A 23,752-nucleotide genomic window follows, 5' to 3' on the forward strand; every position below is an offset into this window, starting at 1 on the left:
GGGGAGGGGAGGGGGAGAGGAGAGGAGAGGAGAGGAGGAGGGGAGGGTAGAAGAGAGGGGAAGAGAGGAAAGGAGAGGAGAGAAGAGGAAGAAGGGAGAGGGGAAGGGGGAGGAGAGGGAAGGGAAGAGGAGGGGAGGGGAGGGGGAGAGGAGAGGAGAGGAGAGGAGGAGGGGAGGGTAGAAGAGAGGGGAAGAGAGGAAAGGAGAGGAGAGAAGAGGAAAGAGAAGAGAGGAGAAGAGAAGAGAAGAGAGAGAAGAGAAGAGAAGAGAAGAGAAGAGAAGAGAAGAGAAGAGAAGAGAAGAGAAGGGAAGGGAAGGGAAGGGAAGGGAAGGGAAGGGAAGGGAAGGGAAGGGAAGGGAAGGGAAGGGAAGGGAAGAGAGAGAAGAGAAGAGAAGAGAAGGGAAGGGAAGGGAAGGGAAGGGAAGGGAAGGGAAGGGAAGGGAAGAGAGAGAAGAGAAGAGAAGAGAAGAGAAGAGAAGAGAAGAGAAGAGAAGAGAAGAAGAGAAGAGGAGAGGAGAAAGAAGAGAAGAGGAGAGGAGAAGAAGAAGAGAAAGAAACAAAGAAAGAAAGAGAATTCCATTTTTTTCATCAAGACTTTATTTTTTTAGAGCAGTTTTAGGTTCATAGCAAAATTGAGGGGAAGGTACAGAGATTTCCCATATAGCCCTACTCTGATTCATGCATAACCTCCTAGATTACCAACATTCTCCACCAGAGTGGTACAGTTGTTACAACTGGTGAACATACATTGACACATCATAATCTTTCACAGTCCATAGTTTACATTAGGGTCTCTTGCTAGCATACATTCAGTGGGTTTGGACAAATGTATAATGACATATATACATCAATATGGTATTATACAGAGTATTTTCACTGCCCTAAAAATCCTCTGTAGTCTGCCTATTCATCCTTCCCCCCCAACTCCTGGCAACCACTGATCTTTTTATTGTCTCCATAGTTTTGCTTTTTCCAGAATATTATATAGTTGGGATTATATAGTGGTAGCCTATTCAAATTGGCTCCTTTCACTTAGTAAAATGCATTTAAGTTTCCTCCATGTCTTTTCATGGCTTGATAGCTTATTTATTTTTAGTGCTGAATAATATTCCACTATCTAGGTGTACACTTCTATTTATTTATCCATTTACCTATGGAAGGACATCTTGATTGCTTCCAAATTTTAGCAATTATGAATAAAGCTGCTATAAACATCCACGTGCATTCTTTTGTGTGGACATAAGTTTTCAATTGCTTTGGGTAAATACCAAAGATGGTATAGTAAGAGTATATTCGGTTTTGTAAGAAACTGCCAAATTGTTTTCCAAAGTGGCTATACCATTTTACATTGCCCCCCCAGAAATGAATGAGTTCCTGTTGCTCCATAAATCCTCTCAAGCATTTGATGTAGTCAGTTTTCTGGATCTTGCCCATGCTAATAGATATGTAGTGGTTTCTCAATGTTGTTTTAATTTGCATTTCCCTGATGACATATAATGTGGAGCACCTTTTCATATGCTTATTTGCCATTTGTATCTTCTTTAGTGATGTATCTGTTAAGGTCATTGGCCCATTTTTTAATTAGGTTGTTTGTTTTCTTATTGTTGAGTTTTAAGAGCTCTTTGTATGTTTTTAGATAACAGCCTTTTTTAAATCAATATGTCTTTTGCAATCATTTTCTCCCAGCCTGTGGCTTGTCTTCCCATTCTCTTGACATTGTCTTTCACAGAGCAGAAGTTGTTAATTTTGATGAAGACCAGCTCATCAGTTCTTTCTTCCATGGATCATATCTTTCGTGCTGTATCTAAAAAGTCATTACCATACCCAAGGCTATCTAGGTTTTCTCCTATGTTACCTTCTAGGAATTTTATAGTTTTGCATTTTACATTTATGTCTGTGGTCATTTTGAGTTAATTTTTGTAAAAGTTGTAAGGTCTGTGTTTACATTTATTGTTTTGCTTTGTTTTGTTTTTGCATGTAGATGACCAGTTGTTCAATACCATCTGTTGAAGAGTGGGTCTATTTCTGGGCTCTCTATTCTGTCCCACTGATCTATTTGTCTATTCTTTCATCAATACCACTGTCTTGAGTAGTGTAGCTTTACAGGAAGTCTTAAAGTCAAGTAGTGTCAGCCTCCAACTTTGTTCTTCTTTAATATTGTGTTGACCATTCTGGGTCTTTTGCCTCTCCATACAAACTTGAGAATCAGTTTGTCAATATCCACAAAATAACTTGCTGAGAAAAATTGACATCTTGACAATATTGAATATTCCTATCCATGATCATGGAATAGCTTTCATTTATTTTTCTTTGATTTTGTTCATCAGCCTTATAGGTTTCCTCACATAGATCTTGCACATATTTGTCATATTTATAGTTGAATATTTCATTTTTGGGGGGGTGCTAATGTAAATGGTATTGTGTTTCTAATTTCAAATTCTACTTGTTCATTGTTGGTAAATAGCAAAAATGATTTTTTTTAAAGATTTTATTTATTTATTTGACAGAGAGAGACACAGTGAGAGAGGAAACACAAGCAAGGGGGAGTAGGAGAGGGAGAAGCAGGCTTCCCGTGGAGCAGGGAGCCCAATGTGGGACTCGATCCCAGGACCCTGGGACCATGACCTGAGCTGAAGGTAGTTGCTTAACGACTGAGCCACCCAGGTGCCCCAAAATGATTGTTTTTTGTGTATTAACCTTATATCCTGCAACCTTGCTATGATCACTTATTAATACCAGGAGAGTTAGTTTGAGAGGGTGGGTTGTCAATTCTTTTGGATTTTCTACATAGCTGATCAACAAGGATAATTTTATTTCTTATTTCCCAATCTAGATACCTTTTGTTTCCTTTTCTTGCATTAGCTAGAGCTTCCAATATGATGTGAAAAGGAACGGTGAAAGAGACATCCTTGCCTAGTATCTGATCTTAGCGGGAAAGCTTTGAGTTACTCACGATTAAGTGTGATATTAGCTGTAGGTTTTTTAAATAGTCTTTATTAAGTTAAGGAAGTTCCTCTCTATTTCTAGTTTACTGAGAGTTTTTATATGAATAGGTGATGGGTTTTATCAAATATTTTTCTGCATTTTTATATAATCATGTGATTTTTCTTTTTTAGCCTAATGATGTGCTAGATTACATTAATTGATTTTCAAAAGTTCCATTTGAGTATTTTCCGTTAATCAATCTTCTTGATAAACTTCATGGTAAGATACTTGTCCTATATGTCTTAGATTCCCAGGGGTGTTACACAAAACAGAGGAATTATACCCACCATTCCATAAATTAATTGCAATTCATATACCAATGCATTGACATGAGTGTTACACAATAATGATATTAAACCATACCAATGAAACCTAATCAATCAAATCATACAGAACTGGTCTTTATTAGAGTGTGTCTATGCAAGTTTCTAGTGGATGACAGCCACTTAAAGTAGTGGAGCCAGACCCATTAAAAATCATTAAGGAAATAACTTGAGCCAGTGGCCATTGCTGGTTACTTAGACCACACCAATTACTTCCTTTCCCCTTTAAAACAGAACAAAATTTGTTTCTTCATGTTTCTATTTCTTCTCTAAAAACCCCATGTTCTTCAGGAAAAGTGTGTCCAGGTTAGTGTTTTGTAGGCCTGAGTGGTCTAAAGATAAATCCATCTGCCTTGGACAGTGATTAATTCAGTTAATCAGACTTAAGCAAATCAACTCATGGTGTTCAACTAGTCATGAGCTAATTTGTTTAAGAATGAGGACATAGTACAATGCAGCCATCAAAAGGAATGAGATCTTGCCATTTGCAATGACATGGATGGAACTGGAGGGTGTTATGCTGAGTGAAATAAGTCAATCAGAGAAAGACATGTATCGTATGACCTCACTGATATGAGGAATTCTTAATCTCAGGAAACAAACTGAGGGTTGCTGGAGTGGGGGTTGGGGTGGGAGGGATGGGATGGCTGGGTGATAGACACTGGGGAGGGTATGTGCTATGGTGAGCACTGTGAAGTGTGCAAGACTGTTGAATCACAGATCTGTACCTCTGAAACAAGTAATACATTATATGTTAAGAAAAAAAGAAGAAGAAGAAGAAGATAGCAGGAGGGGAAGAATGAAGGGGGGAAATCGGAGGGGGAGATGAACCATGAGAGACAATGGACTCTGAAAAACAAACTGAAGGTTCTAGAGGGGAGGGGGTTGGGAGAATGGGTTAGCCTGATGATGGGTATTAAAGAGGGCACGTTCTGCATGGAGCACTGGGTGTTATATGCAAATAATGAATCATGGAACACTACATAAAAAACTAATGATGTAATGTATGGTGATTAACATAACTAAAAAATTTTAAAACTAAAAAAAAGAATGAGGATATAGTTTCTTAATTTCTTTAAAAGATAACTATTTAAAGTAAAAAAATAATAGCAATGTATTATAGGATTTATAAAATTTATAGATGTAAAATATATAATAATAGAGAAGCGGTGATAAATAGAACATATAGAAAGATTCTTGCATTATATGTGAAGAGGCATGTTATTAATTCATACTGGTATATGATGAGTTAAGGAAGCCTTCTCTAATCCTCAAGCAAAAAGTACAACAAAGAGTAATAGCTAGTAAACCAATAGTAGAGATAAAGTGAAAAAAAACAAAAAAACAAAACAAAAAAACACTCAATCCTAAAGAAGACAAGAAAAGAAGAAAGGAATAAAAAACGGGTTGGACAAATAGATAACAAATAGCAAGAAGGTAGAATTAAACCCAGCAATAAAAATAATTACATTAAAGATAAATGTTATACATATCAATTAAAGAGAAGAGATTTCTAGATTAAACAAAAAAGCAAGACCCAACCATATACTATTTACAAGAAATGTGCTTTAAGTATAAAGACACAGGTTAAAACGAAAAGAGTGAGAAAAATATAACATGAAATGCTACTAATAAGAAGCTAGAGGAGGTATATTAACATCAGATTAAGTAAACTTTAAAACGAGGAATGTGGCCAATAATAAAGATGCACATTTTTTATTAAAAGGATCAATTCATCAAAAGAACACAGCAATCCTAAATATTTGTGGACCAAAATAGATGAGGCAAAAAAGTGACAGAACTAAAGAAATAAATTAACAAATTCACAATTATAGTTGGCTACTTTAACATTCTCTCAGTAACTGGTAAAACAAGTAGAACAAAAAAAATATCGTAAGGTTATAGATTTGAAAAATATGGATCAATTTTACCTAAGTGACATTTATAAAACATTTCACTGAACAATAGCAGAATGCATATTCTTTTCATTGCATATGGAACAATCACTGAAATAAACCACACCCTACTATAAATAAGTCTCAACAAATTTAAAATGATTGAATCCTATAGAGTGTGTGCCCCAATTACAATTGAATTAAATTAGAAATCAATAGTAGATAGATACTTGGAAAATCTCAAAATACTTAGAAATGAACCATACACCAGTAAATAACCCATGGGTCAAAGAACAAATAAGCAAAATTAGAAAATATTTTGAACTGGATAAAAATTGGCAAAAAATCATATCAAAATTTGCAGTGTACACTAAGTTAGCACCTAAAGGGAAATTTATAGTTCTGACTGCTTATATTAGAAAATAAGAAAGGAAATAATAGAGATAACAAAGGGATGGAAACCATAAAAGCAGTAAAGAAAGTCAATAAAACCAAAAGCTGTTTCTTTGAAAAGATTAATACAATTGAAACCATCTAGCTAAACTGATAAAAAAAAAATGGGAAAAGTCACAAATCATCAATATTAGAGATGAAAGAAGGATGGTGACTATAAATTTTACAGATATTAAAAGAATAATAAGATAATATTATGATAATTTCATGCCAAGAAATTTGACAACTTAAATGAAACGGACAAATTCCTTTAGAGACACAAACTACCAAAACTGAACAAAAGCTATTTTATTTCTAATACCAGCAACAATTTTTTAAAGCTCCATTTATAATAGCATAAAAAATACTTAAGAATAAATTTAGTGAAAATTGTACAAAATCTGTATTCTTTTTTTTTTTTAAAGATTTTATTTATTTATTTGTGACAGAGAGAATGAGAGAGAGAGAGCATGAGAGGGGGGAGGGTCAGGGGGAGAAGCAGACTCCCCGCCGAGCAGGGAGCCCGATGCGGGACTCGATCCTGGGACTCCAGGATCATGACCTGAGCCGAAGGCAGTCGCCCAACCAACTGAGCCACCCAGGCGCCCCAAAATCTGTATTCTTAAAACTAGAAAACATTGCTGAAAGAAAGTAAAGAAGACCTAAATAGATGATAGATATATCATGTTTGTGTATTGAGAAACTCAATATTGTTGAGATGTCAATTCTCCCCAAATTGAACTATAGATTAAAGGCAATCCGTTTGAAAATTCCAGCAGGCCCTTTAAAAAATAATAATAATAATAAAATAATTCCAAAGTTTATATGAAAATGGATAGTCAAACAAATTTTTTTTTTTATTCAAACAATTTTAAAAGAGAAAAACTGTCCTGGAAGATTACATTACCTGATTGAAGATTTACTCTAAAGCTGAAGATTCAAGACCGTGTAGTACTGGCATAAGAATAGACATATAGATCAATGGGAAAGAATAAAGCACCCAGAATTAGATCCACACTTACATGGTCAATTGATTTTCAACAAAGATGCCAAGGTAACTCAATGAGGAAAGGATAGTCTTGTCAACAAATGGTTCTGGAATGATTGGACATTCATATGCAAAGGAAGGAAGGAAGGAAGGAAGGAAAGAAGGAAGGAAGGAAAGGGGGAGGGAGGGGAAGGGAAAGGGAGACAGGGAGGGAGGGAAAAAGAAAGATGAATCTTTATCTCACAGCAAAACAAAATTTAATTTGAAATGGATCACAGCCTTAAATGTAAAAAGCTAAAACAATAAAAATTTCCAGTAAAAAGCATAAGAGAAAATCTTTGTGATCTTGAGATAAGTAAAAATTTCCAAAATAAGACATAAAAATCATGAACCATTTAAATATTGATAAATTGGGGGGCACCTGGATCACTCAGTAGGTCAAGCATCCAACTCTTGATCTCCCCTCAGGTCTTGATCTCAGGGTCGTGAGTTCAAACTCCAGGTTGAGCTCCACGCTGGGTGTGGAGCCTACTTTAAACAAATAAAAATAAAAAATAAAATAATATATTGATAAATTAGACTTAAAATTATAAAATTTGCTCTTCAAAAAACACCATTAAGAAAACAAAAAAGGCAAGCCCCAGATTGGAAAAAAAAAAATTCACAATATTTGTATCTAACAGAGGAATTGTACCTAAGATATATAAAGTATTCTTACAGCTCAATAATAGATTAGCTATTTCCCTTCCCTTTCCCCCCCAAACTGAGAAAACTATTTGAACAGACACTTCCCAAAAGAAGATTACAAATAGTCAATAAATGCATGAAAATATACTCAGCTTCTCCACAGTTCTTTCCTTCCTAAAACAGTCAGCATTGGGATCAATTCTGTGGGCAAGACATTGACTCTTAAGTTCCCCTATTCATTTCAAGCATTTATTTAGGGAATAGTTATTGAGCATTTACTTATATGCTCATTAAACTATTATAGAATTGGTATGCTTTAAAAGGGCAAGACAAGGGGCACCTGGGTGGTTCAATTGGTTAAGCATCTACCTTCGGCTCGGGTCATGATCTCAGGGTCTTAGGATCGAGCCCCACATCAGACTCCTTGCTCAGTAGGGAGTCTGCTTCTCCCTCTCTCCTCCCCCCTGCTCATTCTCTCTCTCTCTCTCAAATAAATAAATAAAAATCTTTAAAAAATTAAAAGGGCAAGACAAGATATAAAAGAACCATCATAACATGGCTACAGCAAGTAGCACCCTTTTGTTGGCAAATGTATCAGTCAGCTTTTGCTGCCTAACAAACCACCCCAAATTTTAATAATTTAAAATAAGCAATCATTTATTTGGCTCATGATCCTCTGGGAAATTTTTCAGGTATGAACAAAGTTTGTTCAGGTAGGAACAAAGCTCTACTGGGCTTTTTCATGTGTAGGTGGTTAGTTAGTAGATTGGTTGGGCTGATTGATCTAAGATGGCTCAGCTAAGGCAATTCTTCTCTGTTTCATGATCTCTCATTATTCCTCAAGGAGATGATCTGTACTTATTCACATAGCAGCTGTGATGAAGGGTCTAAAAACCATCAAGAGAGGAAAAACTCTGATGCACACATGGTTTTCAGATCTCTTCTGTCTCCTTTTTGTGGGCATCTTTTGTCCAAAGCAAATCACCTAACTAGGCCAGAGTCCATGGAAAGCCCTCAAAGTATGTGGGTATGAATACAAGAAGGAGAAGAATTTGTGGCCATTTTTGCAATCTACCACTATAAGCAACACAACCCGTATCAATCCAAGTTAACCAAAAGGAGAAATTACTGGTTCAAGTTATTGAAAACACCAGAGAACCAGTAGTAGCTAAATCCAGGGGTTTAAATACTATCAGCAGAACTCGTTCTCACTATTCCTTGGCATTCCTTCTTTTTTTATTTCATTTCTAGAAGGCTCTCACTTTGGTCACAAGATGACCTTTAGCAGGTACAGACTTTCATCTTAACCTCTCAACATCCTAAGAGAAAAAGTGGGTTTTTCCCCACTTTCCAGTGGAAGTTTTAGGATTGAGTCTCCCTGGACCAAGTTGAGTGGAGCACCTATCTCAATAAACCTATCTCAGTGCCCAGGAGGACAAGAATAAATTGATTCTTTAGGCCTTGGTCATATGCCCACCCCTAGTGGTAGGAGGGCAGGAGCACTCTCATCTAAATCATATGGACTAAGATGAGAAGAGGTGAATTCCCTAAGAAGGGGGACTTGATGCTTAGCTGCTGACACAACAGATGTCTTGAGCTATAAAAATATCCTGATGAAGAAGATGTTGCTATGTCATAACAGGATTGGAAAGATATTGTTATTGCTGCTGTTGTCAACCTGCTATCCCTGACTGCTAGTCAATGAATTTGCCCTGTGCCAGGCACTAGGCACTTCATGAACTTTAAATCATAGGGCTCTGGATTAAGAGAAACAAAATTTGGATCTGAAGTATGCTTCATCCTGGATTCAGAGAGATAGAACTACTGAGTTGTCACCTTGGGAAAGGGTGAATGGATTCTATGTGCAAAGAAGAGTACACTGAAAACTTGATGAGGAAAGCAGATTGGGGTAGATATAAGTGGCGCTTACCAACATTTCCAGTTCTACCATTCTACATGCACAGGAGGAGCACTGCATTTCTTTAGCTTGTTAAAGTCAGGAATTTCCATGAAACTGTTTATTAGTTAAAAAAGAAGTGTGAGCAGAAATGATACATGTCACTTTCTAGGCTGAAGTATTTCATTGCTATGGTGATCATACAAGAATCTGTTAATATTCAAGTGCCATAAAAATGAGGCAATGTGGAATGCTGAGCCTGGAGTCACCCAGACCCACAGCAGACTTTGCTTGAGCAAGAAATAAACTTGAGTTGTTACTGCAGTAGAATCAAGCTTAATTGGACCATTACACAAATAATACTGTAAGACAAGTACATGTACATAAATTTTGTAGGTGAAGAAACTGAGGCATAGAAAGTTTAAACAAACTGCATGAAGTCCCATATCTAGCGAGCAGCAGACCCAAGACTCAAATCCAGGTCTGTCTGATTCCCAAGTCCATGCACAAAATCTCCTGGTCCCTCACCTGGCAGGAAGGATGGAAGGGAAGGAGGGAGGGAGGGAGAAGGGAAGAAAACAAAGCAAGAAATAAGGGCATTATTTTAAAATAGCTCTATCTCCTCAACATAACCTCAAGCACATACAAAATATGAAAATATAAGAAGAGGACTTTTTAGCTGAATAAGTTTGCAGTTCACTTGCATGATCTGAACATCCATATTTAATGGGAGAATGCATTAGTGTAAGGATAAGAAAGCCCAGGTTCTAGTTCTGATTCTTTGTCTCTGTGTCCTGTTATGTCACCTAACTTCTCTGGTTATATGTATTTACATATATTTTTAAATTAATGAGTTACCAGGTCTACTCATAGTATGATAAATGATAAAATGCCTCTTCTAGCTGCCTCTTCTTGACTGCCCTCTTCAACCCATTTTCAAATTGGCCTGTAAATTGACTGCTCTCACCAAGTGTATCAATTGGTACATGGTTAGAACATGATTTTATTTGTCCAGATTTAAGTAGGTATTGGTACATTCCAGGCACATAACATCATTGTGTATCTGTGTATATCTTGGATATCTTGGACACTGCATCAAGTGGTCATCAGGGTTGAATCAAATAAACACATATAAATGTCTTAAGTAATACGAGGTTTTCTTTTTTACTTTTCTGTAATTTTCAAATTTCCATAAAAGAACATAATTTGAGGGACTCCTGGGTGGCTCAGTCGGTTAAGCGTCTGCCTTCAGCTCTGGTCATGATTGGGGTCCCGGGATCGAGTCCCACATCAGGCTCCTTGCTCAGCAGGGAGCCTACTTCTCCCTCTGTGTGACGCTCCTCCTGCTTGTGCTCTCTCTTGCTATCTCTCTCTCTCTCTCTGACAAATAAATAAATAATCTTTTAAAAAAAGAACATAATTTGAAAATATCATTAATTTTTTAAAGGGAAATCTGATGCCTAAACAATTTAAAGATGTTTTAATAAAGATATCAGGAAAGAGGATTATATAGGTAATGTAAATAAATGCTACAAGTCAAGTAGTTACATTGATTTTACCCATGACAAATATATAATTAATTTTAAGCAATATTTAAAATACAAATGAAAACTATATATATCCATTATTATTTCTGACAAAGGTAGCTAAGTACCATACAAATGAGAAAGAGCTGATAGATACTTGCCCATCTTTCACACTTTTACCAAGTTCTGAAGATGCGTAATTTTTGCAGAGTCAGGGTCCAAAAGTTCATGTTGCAGGCATCTTCACAAGAAACTCCTGAGGCATGGCCTATTTTATATTGCACACCTCAGGACTCTAAGATCTATTTATATTCTGCTTAACCTCCTGATGTAGTTTGAATCTTTTTTATTGCTTAAAATTAAATTATGAATTTGGGGACAACTAATTCCAGTGAATTACAACTGCCTCTCAAACAGATTCCAGGATGTACTGTCCCCTAAATATATGTCATTGTTTCAGAGAAACCAAGACAATTTCGTAGGAATCTGTTATATTCTGTGATTGCAGTAAATCCTATTGTCATGACATTGTTACTGCAAACATTTCTTCATTACTAAAAATAATATTACTAAGTTTTACCACAAGTATTTCTCAGTATAGTGGAAGCTTAAATAGAATGCGGCAGACACCTCTTTGAAGTTTGTTGTGATGTGTTTTGATCTCTAGTATATTCACTACAGCATTTCTTAGATTTCTCATTCTTCCCACAAAGAAAACAAGGTGGATCCAAGACATAAATACCAATAATATTCTTGGGCTTCCCTCTGAGAGCACCTTGAATTGGTAACCCTCCCAACATACTTGCTTCACTTTCCCTTAGTAATAGCATCCTGATTGTGTACAAGATAGTAAGCTCCACTACAAACTTCATTTCCCACTGCAGGTAGGCCGTGGCTGCATGGACAGTCCTGGCCAATGAGATGTAAGCATGGGGTTTGCTCATACTGATGGTCTGCTGGAGATCTGATGGACTTGCTCATTCCCCACTCTTTCCTCCTTCTTGCCTTGACTCTGAGCATGATGATCGGAATTCCTATAACCATTTTGAGACAATGAAGGAAAGGTCAAAAGAATCTCAGGGAGATATGTAAAAACATTGTTGAGTTGATAAACCAACAGAAGCAACTATCTGCTTCTCGACTTTTTTATGGGAAAAATAAACTCTTGTTTGTTTAGGCCACTGAAGTCATGTATTTTATTACCTACCGCTAACAACATTCCTAGTGGTTATACGTCTTCAGCCCAGTCTTGTAATCAGGTAGATAGCAAAGCTTTTCTCTAATCCTTACTAGAAATCAAGTATGGGGATTCCTAAAACATTAATTAGAACAGCTGCCCATGCACCTGTTTCACTAATGAGCCACCCCAGATGACTTTTTGCTGTCAACTGTAAAATCAGCACTCAGATAAGCAATTATTTTTATTATTCAAAAAGCTGCCCTGCTCCCAAACCTAAAACCCTTACATCTGCCTGAAATTGTCATCTATTTGAGATGGGATTGTGTGAATAATAGATTTTCTCAATACTCTGTGTTATTATTGCAGCCCAGTCTGAGCATTAAAGACAAATTGGCTGTGAAAGGAAATCACATGGGAGAAAACACTAAGGTCCAGATTATTCCAGTTGATTAAATGAAAGCTCAGTTGGTTACAAAGGTCTAAGCTCAAAGGAGTGCGGGTGTATTCAACATGAGATGCAATTTCTTTGGAAGGATGAACCATGTAATTTAGGAAGATAAGAAATGCTATCTTCTGTTCTCATGAAGTAAGAGTTAAAGACTATGAGATACACTATAAGCAATCTTTTGGTTAGAAGCAAAGATGAATAAACAAAATGAAACTAAGAATGAGTAATGGTAATAACTCCAGTGACTTTTACAAAGCACTTACTCTGTGCCAGGCAAAGTACCCTACACCCATTTTTTTCTCATTTAACCCTCACAACCATACCGTGCAGAAGTCACTCTTAAGATTTTATTTTATAGATGAGGAAATAAAGACTTGGAGAAGTTATGCAATTTGCTTGAGCTTACACAGCTAGCAAGAAACAGAGTAAGGATTTAAACCCAGGTCTGTCCGGTGCCAAAGCCCATGCTCTCAGCTCTGCTCTGCAACCACTGTGCTGTACATCTCCCCCTGCCAGGGAATCAAAGCACGCCAGACCTGAGAGGCCCTGAGTGAGCATTCAGCCCAGTGGCTCCCAAAATTTTCAAGCATGAAGACCCTTGTTATCTTTCTTTTAAAATTCATGGTTGAAAACGGCCAACAGACACATGAAAAAGTGCTCACCACCACTCGGCATCAGGGAAATGTAAATCAAAACCTCAATGAGATATCATCTCACACCAGTCAGAATGGCTAAAATTAACAAGTCAGGAAACGACAGATGTTGGTGGGGATGTGGAGAAAGGGGAACCCTCCTACACTGTTGGTGGGAATGCAAGCTGGTGCAGCCACTCTGGAAAACAGTATGGAGGTTCTTCAAAAAGTTGAAAATAGAACTACCATACGATCCAGTAATCACACTACTGAGTATTTACCCCAAAGATACAAATGTAGGGATCCAAAGGGGTACGTGCACCCCGATGTTTATGGCAGCAATGTCCACAATAGCCAAACTATGTAAAGAGCCAAGATGTCCATCAACAGATGAATGGATAAAGAAGATGTGGTATATATATACAATGGAATATTATGCAGCCATAAAAGGAATGAAATCTTTTCATTTGCAATGATGTGGATGGAATTGGAGAGTATATTACATTGAGCGAAATAAGTCAATCAGAGAAAGACATGTATCATACGACCTCACTGATATGAGGAATTCTTAATCTCAGGAAACAAACTGAGGGTTGCTGGAGTGGTGGGGGGTGGGAGGGATGGGATGGCTGGGTGATAGACGTTGGGGAGGGTATGTGCTATGGTGAGCACTGTGAAGTGTGCAAGACTGTTGAATCACAGATCTGTACCTCTGAAGCAAATAATACATTATATGTTAAAAAAAAAAAAAGAAGAAGATAGCAGGAGGGGAAGAATGAAGGGGGGAAATTGGAGGGGGAGATGAACCATGAGAGACTATGGACCCTGAAAAACAAACTGAGGGTTCTAGAGGGGAGGGGGTGGGAGGATGGGTTAGCCTGGTGATGGGTATTAAAGAGGGCACGTTCTGCATGGAGCACTGGGTGTTATATGCAAACAATGAATCATGGAACACTACATTAAAAACTAATGATGTAATGTATGGTGATTAACATAACATAATAAGAAAATAGGAAAAAAAATTCACAGTTGAAAACATGCATAGTGACAAAAGTAACTGTAAATTCAATAATGCTCTTATATGACTCTACATTATATTTATCACCCATATTTATTTGGAGAGTCATAGTTCATATAAATGTGAGACCTAGAATTCATGGAGTCTAGAGACATTACTTATTGAACATGGAATTTATGGACCCTTTGAAATATTTTCCTGACTCTCCTACCCAGGTTGGAAGTTGGTCCTCTGAGTAGCAGATACCAAGACCAGATTAGCTGTGCAAAAGATTTATTGAAGGATATTTCTGGGAAGGGTAAATGGGATGTGGACAAGAGTAGGCTTGGAGAGGCTGCAAATCATGATACAGGTCCAATACCTGAGAAGCAGGTGTTGGGTAGAAAGGGTTGGGTAGGAAGAGACTCAGACTGCAGTGCAGTTCTAAGGAACTCTTGCCCAGCTGATGGAGAGTCTCTGAGCCAAACCTGCCCATCAGAGGAAGCCCAAATTGGGCCAGCATCAGTACCCCTGCCATGTTCAGTCATTGGCTGGAAGCAGCCTGGTAGAAGTGTGGCCTTAGGTTCACAGGGGGAGTAACTGGGGGCTGTTAGTCAACCATGTTCCCTACTGGATGGTTCAGCACATTTCCAAGGCAACCACAGGTTAAGAATCAGGGACATAATCCAATAATCCCATTTTACAGATGAGGAAAATGAGGCCAAGTTACATTGAGCCACATGATCAGGATGAGAATTTACTTGATCCAACTCGCATGTCAGCAGAGTGCTTGAACACTTTGAAGTTAAATTCACCTGCAAAAGTCATGACATGTTTAAGTGTACTTCCTTGCAAGTGGAACACAAATAAGTCTGGGAGATCTAATACACAATACAATGATGATAGACAACAAAACTGTATTATAAACATTAAACTTAGTAAGAGACCAGAACTTTAATTATTCCCACCATTAGGAAGAAATGATAGTTATTGATACAATGGAGGTATTAACTAATGCTGCAGTGCCAATCATATTTCAAATAAATGTATCAAACCAGTATGTTAAACTTACACAACGTTATATGTCAAATATATCTCAATAAAAAATGATAATATCATCTAACTCATAAGACTGTTGTGAGTTTCAAAAGAGAAAACACATGTAAAAATGCTTAACACAGTACCTGGTCACTAGTCCCTCAACAAATGGTAGCAATTATTATTTCCACTCCAGTGTTTTTTTCTACTGGATATAGATAAACTAAAAATGCAGACAATATCTTTATGCCCTTATACTTTTTCTTCAATTTATCCTTTCATAGTCATAGAAAAGCAATCTAGTCCTATGGGAATTTTTCCCAAATTACCTTCCATGTGTGCAGAAACTCCAATGTTTAAGAATATTATCAATTTTCCAGATCTTATATCAATATCAGTATTTCCAGAACAGGTGGCCTCTGTGCTCCAAGAGATAAATTTATTAAAAATAAACAATTGAAGTGGCTTTAGGAAGAACTCACTCAACGAGTATTTAAAGTTGAATCATTTAGTCCTTTCAATATGAATTCAGTTAAGTTTTATTCAGGATAAAAATAAGCCTCTGATCTTAAAATCCAATTCAATGCCTTAAAATATTTACTAAAGTGGAGGAGAACAAATCAATGCTACAAGGTCAGGGAGGAACGTGCATATACTTGGAGAGTCACCACAGCTCCTCAGGCCTTTCATGGAGCTTAGCAAGGGGAACTGAACCCCCAGCCAGGTGGGGCTGCCTCTGGGGTGCTACATGAAAATAAGAGAGTCTTATAAAAGTCATAGGTTCTCAGTTCTAGGGAGGGCACAACTTTTTTCTCCTTGGCTGAGAGGACAACTTTCCAGGGCTCCTGGGTGACTCAGTTGGTTGAGCATCTGACTCTTGATTTTAGCTCAGGTCTTGATCTCAGGGTCGTGAGGTCTAGCCCTGCATCGGGCTTCTGGCTGGGTGTGGAGCCTGCTCTCCCTCTCCCTCTCCCCTACTCCGTTCTCCCTCTCTCAAAAAAAAAGACTACATTCCACCTACCTTTTTCAAAAAACCACTGTACTGGCACAACAATGGGGATATAGTTGACTTTATTGAATTGTACATGTAAAAATGGGTAAGATGGTAAAAAAAAAAGCAATGGGGAAACTGTGCAAGGAGTGGGGAAAGAAGGTACAAGAATTCTCTATTTTCTGCTTAATTTTCTGTACACTAAAACTGTTCTAAAAAATAAAATTTATTAATGAAAAAAAGGAAAAACACATTATGCTAAGTGAAAGGAGAGAGATACAAAATGCCATATGCTTGACTCCATTTATATGAAATTCCCAGTATAGACAAAGCTATAGGGACAGGAAGTAGATGGTGTGTATTGGGGGATGGAAGGCAAGAGGATAAATAGGCAGCACAGAGGATTTTTAGAGAAACAAAAATATTCTGTATGATATTGCCATGATGAGTACATGTCATTATGCACTTGTCCAAATCCATAGAATATGCAGCACCAAGACTAAACCTTAATGTAAACTATGGACTTTGGGTGATTATGATGTGTCAACATAGGTTTATCCTTGGTAAAAAATGTTCCGTTCTGGTACGTGATGTTGATAACATGGGAGATTATACATGTGCTGGTGCAGGAAGTATATGGGAAATCTCTTTATCTTCCTGTCAATATTTTTTGTAAACTTAAGGCTGCTCTAAAAAAATTATGTAGATAGTGGTTGCCAAGGGCTTGAAGAGAGGAAGGAATGGGGAGTGACTACTCATGGGTTTGGGGTTTCTTTTGGGGGTGATGAAGATGTGCTGGAATTTGATAGTGGTGATGTTTGCAAAAGTCTCTGACTATATTAAAAACCACCAAATTCTACACTTTAAAAGGGTTGATTTCATATTCTGTGAACATGTCAATAAAACAAAACAAAACCTTGTACTGAGTATAATGAATATCTCATCTTCTTTCATTTGACCAGGAGACAGTGGAATATAGGAGAGTGGAGCATAGAGGGAAGGGAGCCAACAAAGGTGTTCCTCTCTCCTGCCTTGCAACCTTGCTCACCACCCTCTGATGAACTAACTGTACAGCAAGGCCATTACTGAACCAACTCTCAACAATCTTACCCTTTCATAGTCCCTCCAGTTATGTGTATTTTAAGGTGCATGTAGTCCTCTGCTTACAGGTAGTTTCTTCTGTGTGCTTTTATTTTTGCTTTTCCTAATTCACACCACAGTGGTCTATTATCTCTTGATTCCTCCTTTCACTCTTTTCCATTCAATGCATACTCTTTCCACTTCTGCTTTATCTATTGTTCTCACAGATAGACAGGTAAAACTCCCTCTGCCTGCCCAGTTATTCATCCATCCATTCTTTCATCCACTCATTCACTTATTTACCCATTATCTATCTCAGGAATCCCCATCGTTTTGAAGGAAAGGGCTGTCTCACCTCCTGGAAACACCAACAGAAAACAACTATCCCAACGAAACAACCACCATTATCTATCAGTTTCTGTGACCAGGAATTATTGTGTTTCTTTACCTCATAAATTTTCAGTTGCTGCTACAGAAAAGGGAATGAAGCAACTGTCCATCAAGGCCATGGTCTGTCCAGGTGACTCATAGATAGATTGCTTTAGTACTTTCACAATGACCACTTACAAAGGATGGTTATTTTGCCACTTATATGTTGAAGGAAGTTGAAAGAAATGGCTTATGTGTTGTCTTGGCATATCCTTCAGTTCACTGACAGACATTTATTGACAAACATTTACAGACAAAACCAGAAGTTTCCTTCCCCAAAATTCCCCCCTATAATTCCATCAGTTTTAGACTTATAAAAAAGAGTGAACTGAAAGTAATTTGGCAAGCAAATTGTTATTATTAGTTTCAAATACCTCTTTGGAGGAATATCCTTAATAGTGATTCAAGTATTAGTATCAACTAATTTAATGATATCAGCCCAGACTGGAGCATTATCTATGAGAAAGAAAAGAACCAATGTAAGGTTGGGTCATTTTTTGGTGCCTTTGAGAAAGCTCCACCATGGTGGGCTCACCCTCCCACTAACTTTTCTTCTTTCAAGTCTGAATTCAAAAATCACCTCCTCTTACATTAAGCGTTTCTTCTTGTCTCTTGTTTGGGTGCTGATTTTTTTGTTTTGTTTTGTTTTTGTCCACCAACAGCACTCTGTGCAAGACACAGGCTAGGAGAAAATATTAGCAATACAAATAGATGACAAAGAATTTGTATCAAAAAATCAAAAATATCTCTAAAGACCTCTTAACAACCACAATAAGGCAAACAACCCTCCATTTTTTAAAAAAAATATGTAAAGGGCATATATAAATAGCCAATAAGCACATGAAAAGAACCTAAAATAATTAGTTAATAGAGAAATGCAAATCAAGTCACCATTAGAATGTCTAAAATTAAAAGAGTAACAATACCAAGTGTTGATGAGGATGTGGAATAACTCAACTCTTATTTATTGCTTGTGGGAATGTAGACTGCTATAGACACTTCAAAGAACAGTCTAGTGGTTTCTTATAAAGTTGAACATATGCTTACCACATGACACAGAAATTCCACTTCTAGTATTTATCCAAGATAAATGAAAACAAAAGCCCACACAAAGACTTGTATGTGAATGGTCACGTCAACTTTATTTATAATAGTCCCAAACTGTAAACAGCTCAAATGTCAATCAATGTGTGAATAGATAAGCAAATTGTCATATACCCATACAATGGGTAAATGAAAAGGAACGAACTGCAAGCAACAACATGGGTGGATCTCAAAATGTTATGCTGAATGAAAGAAGCATGACACAAAAGTATAAATAATACATGATGCCATCTACATGAAACTCACAGGAAATTTCAATTTAATCTATAGTACAGAAGGCAGGTCAGTGGTTGCTTAGGTCCAGGAATGAGAAGGGAAAAAAGGGAAACTTCTGGGGTGATGGAAACATTCTATATCTTGACAGTGGTGGTGGTATGGGTATATACATTTGTCAAAACTCTTGAAACTGTACACTTCAATTGTGTGCATATTATTTATGAATTATACCTCAGTCAGGTTGGTTTACAAGTATCTGAACTCTCCTGCACCCAGCTCTTAATCTCCTGTAATCTACCTGCACTATCTTGTCTCTCATATTTATTATAGGGCCTGGTGTTTACCCTTGCAACCTTCAAACCTATTCTATAGAAATATGGGAGCCTCAAGTACTTCATTGCCTGTGGTGCTTAACTTCAGATGGAAACTATGTTTAGTCATTTCTTTTTTTTTTTTAAGATTTTATTTATTTATATGAGAGAGAGAGAGAGATTGAGAGAACGAGTGGAAGGAGGTGCAGAGGGACCCTGGATCATGACCTGAGCCGAAGGCAGACGCTTAATCGACTGAGCCACCGAGGCGCCCTGTTTAGTCATTTCTGACCTCTGCTTTAGTTAAGGGACTGCTTCTGAGGGTAGTTGTTTCACATCCTTCATGAGAAACCCTGAGTCATCCATTTCCCTCCATTTCCAACCCTGTGTTGATTTTTGGCATGATTTCTGAGGATAGTGTAAGCTTAATGGAGACACTATATTGTATCTTTCTTCCTGCCCATGAGTGAAAGTGGTTTATAAACTAGAGATGTGTGCTCCATGTCTCACCTTACTTCTTCGAGAAGGTGATTTTCAGATCAATAGGGAAGCTAGTGAGGCTTTTTCCACACCCCCAATTTGCTTGGCCAACTTCATTTGTGGACAGAGCACATTCATCTTTCTCTTTACCTAAGAAGATCGTGCTGACAGAGGGTCAATTTGATTCCTTGCAGAGCAGTTTTATTCCAACTGAGGAAAATGATCTTTGTTTTCCAAAAATCTTTCTCTGGATCACAGTGTGGCAGGGTTGATCAGTCTACATTGGCCAAACAATAATTCCAATAATTCAACCCTTCTTGAATTTAGTGGTTCGTTTTGCTAAACGGAAAGCTTTCAGCAGGGAATCTCTTAAGAAAGGAAAATTGCTGGATTTAGCAACCAGTATAGATATTGAGGAGAGTTCAAGTTACTTTCTGAATAAAAGGGAGAGTAAAAGCAAAAATTCAAAAACCAACCACAAAATCAGCCAAGTGAACAGAGCTACCAGACTGTAATGTTTCATAGGTGTAGCTGACGCTCTGCCAAACCCCTTTCCATCCCACTGCTTCTTTTAGGCATACTATAAGCAGAAAACAATTGGAGCTTTGTGTGACTACTTTGGATGTCTTAGGATGTTTATTAAATGATTATACAGATGTTACAAGCAGCCCTCGGGCAGCATTAATAATCTTCTACATGAAACATTCTGCTCGAGGGTTCTATCAGCATCAGACAAGATAGTTCATGTGTATAATTGCAGGGACTCCCATATTTTCCAGATTAACAAGACTGTTCTATTTCACCAGTGCTGTCCTTATTCTTTCTGAGGTTTACAAAATCTTTTAGGATCAAATAAGATGACTTATGAAAGTCTTTTGTAAACTCCAACATTATAAATAAAATTTGATGATTTCTAAGATATCCATTAAAAACCTACCAGATAGTAAAAGATGTGAGCAGGCAGTTCATGGAAAAAGATACACAGTTGGTCTTTAAATATATAATAATGCTCAATTTTACCCACAATAAAAGAGATACAAGTTAAAATTACACTGAGATGCCATTTCTCAACTATCTGGTTGGCAAAAAACTCAAGACTAGACAATATACTTAGGGCAAGACTATGGGGAAGAAAGAGAACTTTTGTATATTGATGGTGAAAGAGAAAAATGGTACACCCCAAAAGGGGGGGGATTTGGCATCTTCTAGCAAAATTATATATGCATTAACCCTTTGACCCATCAATCCTACTGCTAGAAATTTACCCTGAAAAACACACCTTCACAAATACAAAAAATATGTGCACATTATTTATTATTACATTATTTGTAATAACAAAACATTAAGGACAGTGCAGATACCCTCTACAGGGCATTATAAGTAAATTATGGTACATCCACTCAATACAATACTATGCAGCCATCCAAAAGAATGAGGAAGACTTCTATGAACTGATATAGAGTAATTTGCAGGACATACTGGTAAGTGATAAAAAGCAAAGTACAAGAGTGTTCATAGTATGATGTTTTGTATAAGAAAGAGGAAATTAAAATGTATATGTATATATTTCCTTATTTTTGCAAAAAGAAAGTCAGGAAGGATAAATTAAAAATGGCCCATAGGGGGCAGCTGGTGGGGTATAAGAAATAAGGGTGCTAGCAAGACTATTCTGATTAGAACTTTTTTACTAGTCTTAACTTTTAAGCTGTGTAAATATTTTATATAGTCAAACCATAAAACTAAATAAAAAGTAAACCTTAATATTGACTACAGAAAGAAGTATTTCTACAATAAGATCACCACATAGAATAATAAATTAATTCAAGTAACTTTTAAATATAATACTAAGATTATACATTCTTAATAGAATATATTCTAAGATCAAAATAATTGCAAAGACATCTTGAGCTTAGTAGGTTTATAATTAACAGGGTTATTGGTTGTTGTGTTTCTGAACCCATATTGTGTTTATTGTGCTATTGTGTTTATGACAGTATAAACAAGTAAATACATTGATGTTGAAAACCAAGGTTTTCACTGTGGGATAAGGAAAATACATATATGGTGTGGGGCATTATGGTTTTGGGTTGGTTTCTACTTCAATTGAGGAATCATTATGAATTCATTATTTAATATTTTTTCTAGCTTTATCTATAAAAAGGGCCAGAAGCAATGATACCCCAGGAGTAATGAGCATACCTCACACTGAGTTTTTCGTTTGTAAATGCCATTTCCCATTCAAGGAAACCAGGGTGTCTTATGGACATGGTTCCAGGTCTGGGGCAGGAAATATAAAAGGTGATGTCAAGACATCTCAGGCCAGATGTCAAGGAAGTACTCAAAGATTAATGAGGCTATGTCAAAAGGACAAAGAAGCACTGAACTAGTTTTAAGAAATTATGATCCCATAGTGATACTCAAAAAAGGAGGAGGGGGAAGCTTTTTTTTAAAAGAATACTGTCAGAAAATAAAGGGAAAAAAAAGAAAGTGGAAGAAAGAATAGGAAAAAAAAAAACCATAGTTTTGTCCCCTTCCATATATTAATTGATTAAGGCAAATCATTAATAGATACTAAAACCATTGGATGAAAGATAGTTGGGAAGTAGAACATTCATGAAATCTCAAATAATCACAAATTATTATTTACATGGGGAAAGTAACCTTAACAATGAAAAGATCTGTGACCATCACACTATCCAAGTGATCAAACTTCATTCAACCAATAGTGGGACAATGTAACATGAGGTACCTACTGATCTGATGCAATAAAACATCACCTATGACACTTTCCAGCCAAAAATGCTTAACCAGCATCTAATCATGAGGAAAGAACAAAGCAAATGCATAATGTGGGATAGACTACAACACAATTGGCTCAGACTCTTAAAATGTCAATGTTATGGAGTAACAGAGGGAAGAAAGGTTCTATTCTGATTTACACAGACTAGGGACTCATCATAAGGAAATGCAATTCATAAAACTCTATTGGATCCTGGATCAAAAAAAAGAAATGAAAACAGGCATAAAAGATGTTCTTAGGAAAAACTACAGAAATTTAAATACAGACTGTATATTGGAACACGGTAGATAATTATTCATTTTCTTATATGTGATCATGGTACTATAAATGTAGAACGACCTTTTTCTTAGGAAATGCATGTTGAAGAATTTAGGAATGAGATGTCATAACACCTGCTATGAATTTTCATATGGTTAAGAAAAGATCTATCTGTATAGAGAAAGAGCACAATGTGCATATGCTGACAAACTTGTAAATTGACATAAAGGATATGTGGATGTTCACTGTATGAGTCTCACAACTTTTCTATAGTCTGAAATGTTTTAAAATAAGAAGTTGGCAAGGAAAAAAATATCCTACCTGATAGTTTCAAGGTTCCTTTTTGTGATCCATACCCTCATAGCCTAAAGTTAGAAAAAGAAAGGGGATGCTCGTTAGATGCAGAAAAAGCTCTAATCAGGGCAGTGGTTAAATGTTTAGGCTTTGGAGCCAGACAGACCCAGGCTGAAGACCTGTGCAAGTTACTCTAACTTTGTAAGCTTCACTTCCCTCAGCTATAAAATGAGGTTAATGACAGTAACCACTTCAAAGGACTCCCAGATTCATGAGATAATCCACAACAAGTGTTAGCATGAAACCAGCACATAGTCACCACTCACAGATGCCTGCTCTGATTTCCAAAGTGCAATGTGACTTCTCATTAACACTTAAATATTTTTACATGACATACCCTATGGCTCAGATCAGAAATACTAGTTTCAATATCATCCATTTATCTGTTTACTTACTTTTCAAGAGTCTTCTCTGAAAAGCCCTAAAATAAAATTAATAATGAGGAGGAGGAGGATAGTGACAGGAAGATCATGTAGACAAAATGCAGAAGATGACAACTCACATTTTTAAGTTTAAGAAAATGCCAATGGGGAGGGGATCAAAAAGACATAATTCAAAGTCAAATACTCATATTTTTCAAAAGGTAGGGACAATTTCAGCAGATCTTACTTTGGGGTGGAGGGGTCACAAAATACTTTTAGAATCTGATAGACCCACTACCCCCAAAAACAGACATAGGGACATGACCCATGCAAATTAG

At 36.9% G+C, this 23,752-nt stretch overlaps 2 long non-coding RNA genes across 2 annotated transcripts in view; both read right to left on the reverse strand.

Annotated features, from left to right (window-relative positions):
- Nucleotides 1–7,085, reverse strand: part of LOC117998831 — a 9,846-nt gene extending 2,761 nt beyond the window's left edge. Inside the window, exon 1 of the long non-coding RNA XR_004676094.1 lies at nucleotides 7,046–7,085. This is a non-coding gene — a long non-coding RNA (uncharacterized LOC117998831). The remainder of the gene's footprint in view (nucleotides 1–7,045) is intronic.
- A 23-nt stretch (nucleotides 7,086–7,108) lies between these two features.
- Nucleotides 7,109–23,752, reverse strand: part of LOC117998832 — a 46,782-nt gene continuing 30,138 nt past the window's right edge. Inside the window, exons 5-7 of the long non-coding RNA XR_004676095.1 lie at nucleotides 23,020–23,063; nucleotides 9,242–9,325; nucleotides 7,109–7,155 (exon numbers count right to left, since the gene is read on the reverse strand). This is a non-coding gene — a long non-coding RNA (uncharacterized LOC117998832). The remainder of the gene's footprint in view (nucleotides 7,156–9,241; nucleotides 9,326–23,019; nucleotides 23,064–23,752) is intronic.

The sequence above is a fragment of the Mirounga leonina genome, unplaced genomic scaffold, assembly GCF_011800145.1.
Source record: "Mirounga leonina isolate KUSES-001 unplaced genomic scaffold, KU_Mleo_1.0 Mir_418, whole genome shotgun sequence".
Classification (NCBI taxonomy): Eukaryota; Metazoa; Chordata; class Mammalia; order Carnivora; family Phocidae; genus Mirounga; species Mirounga leonina.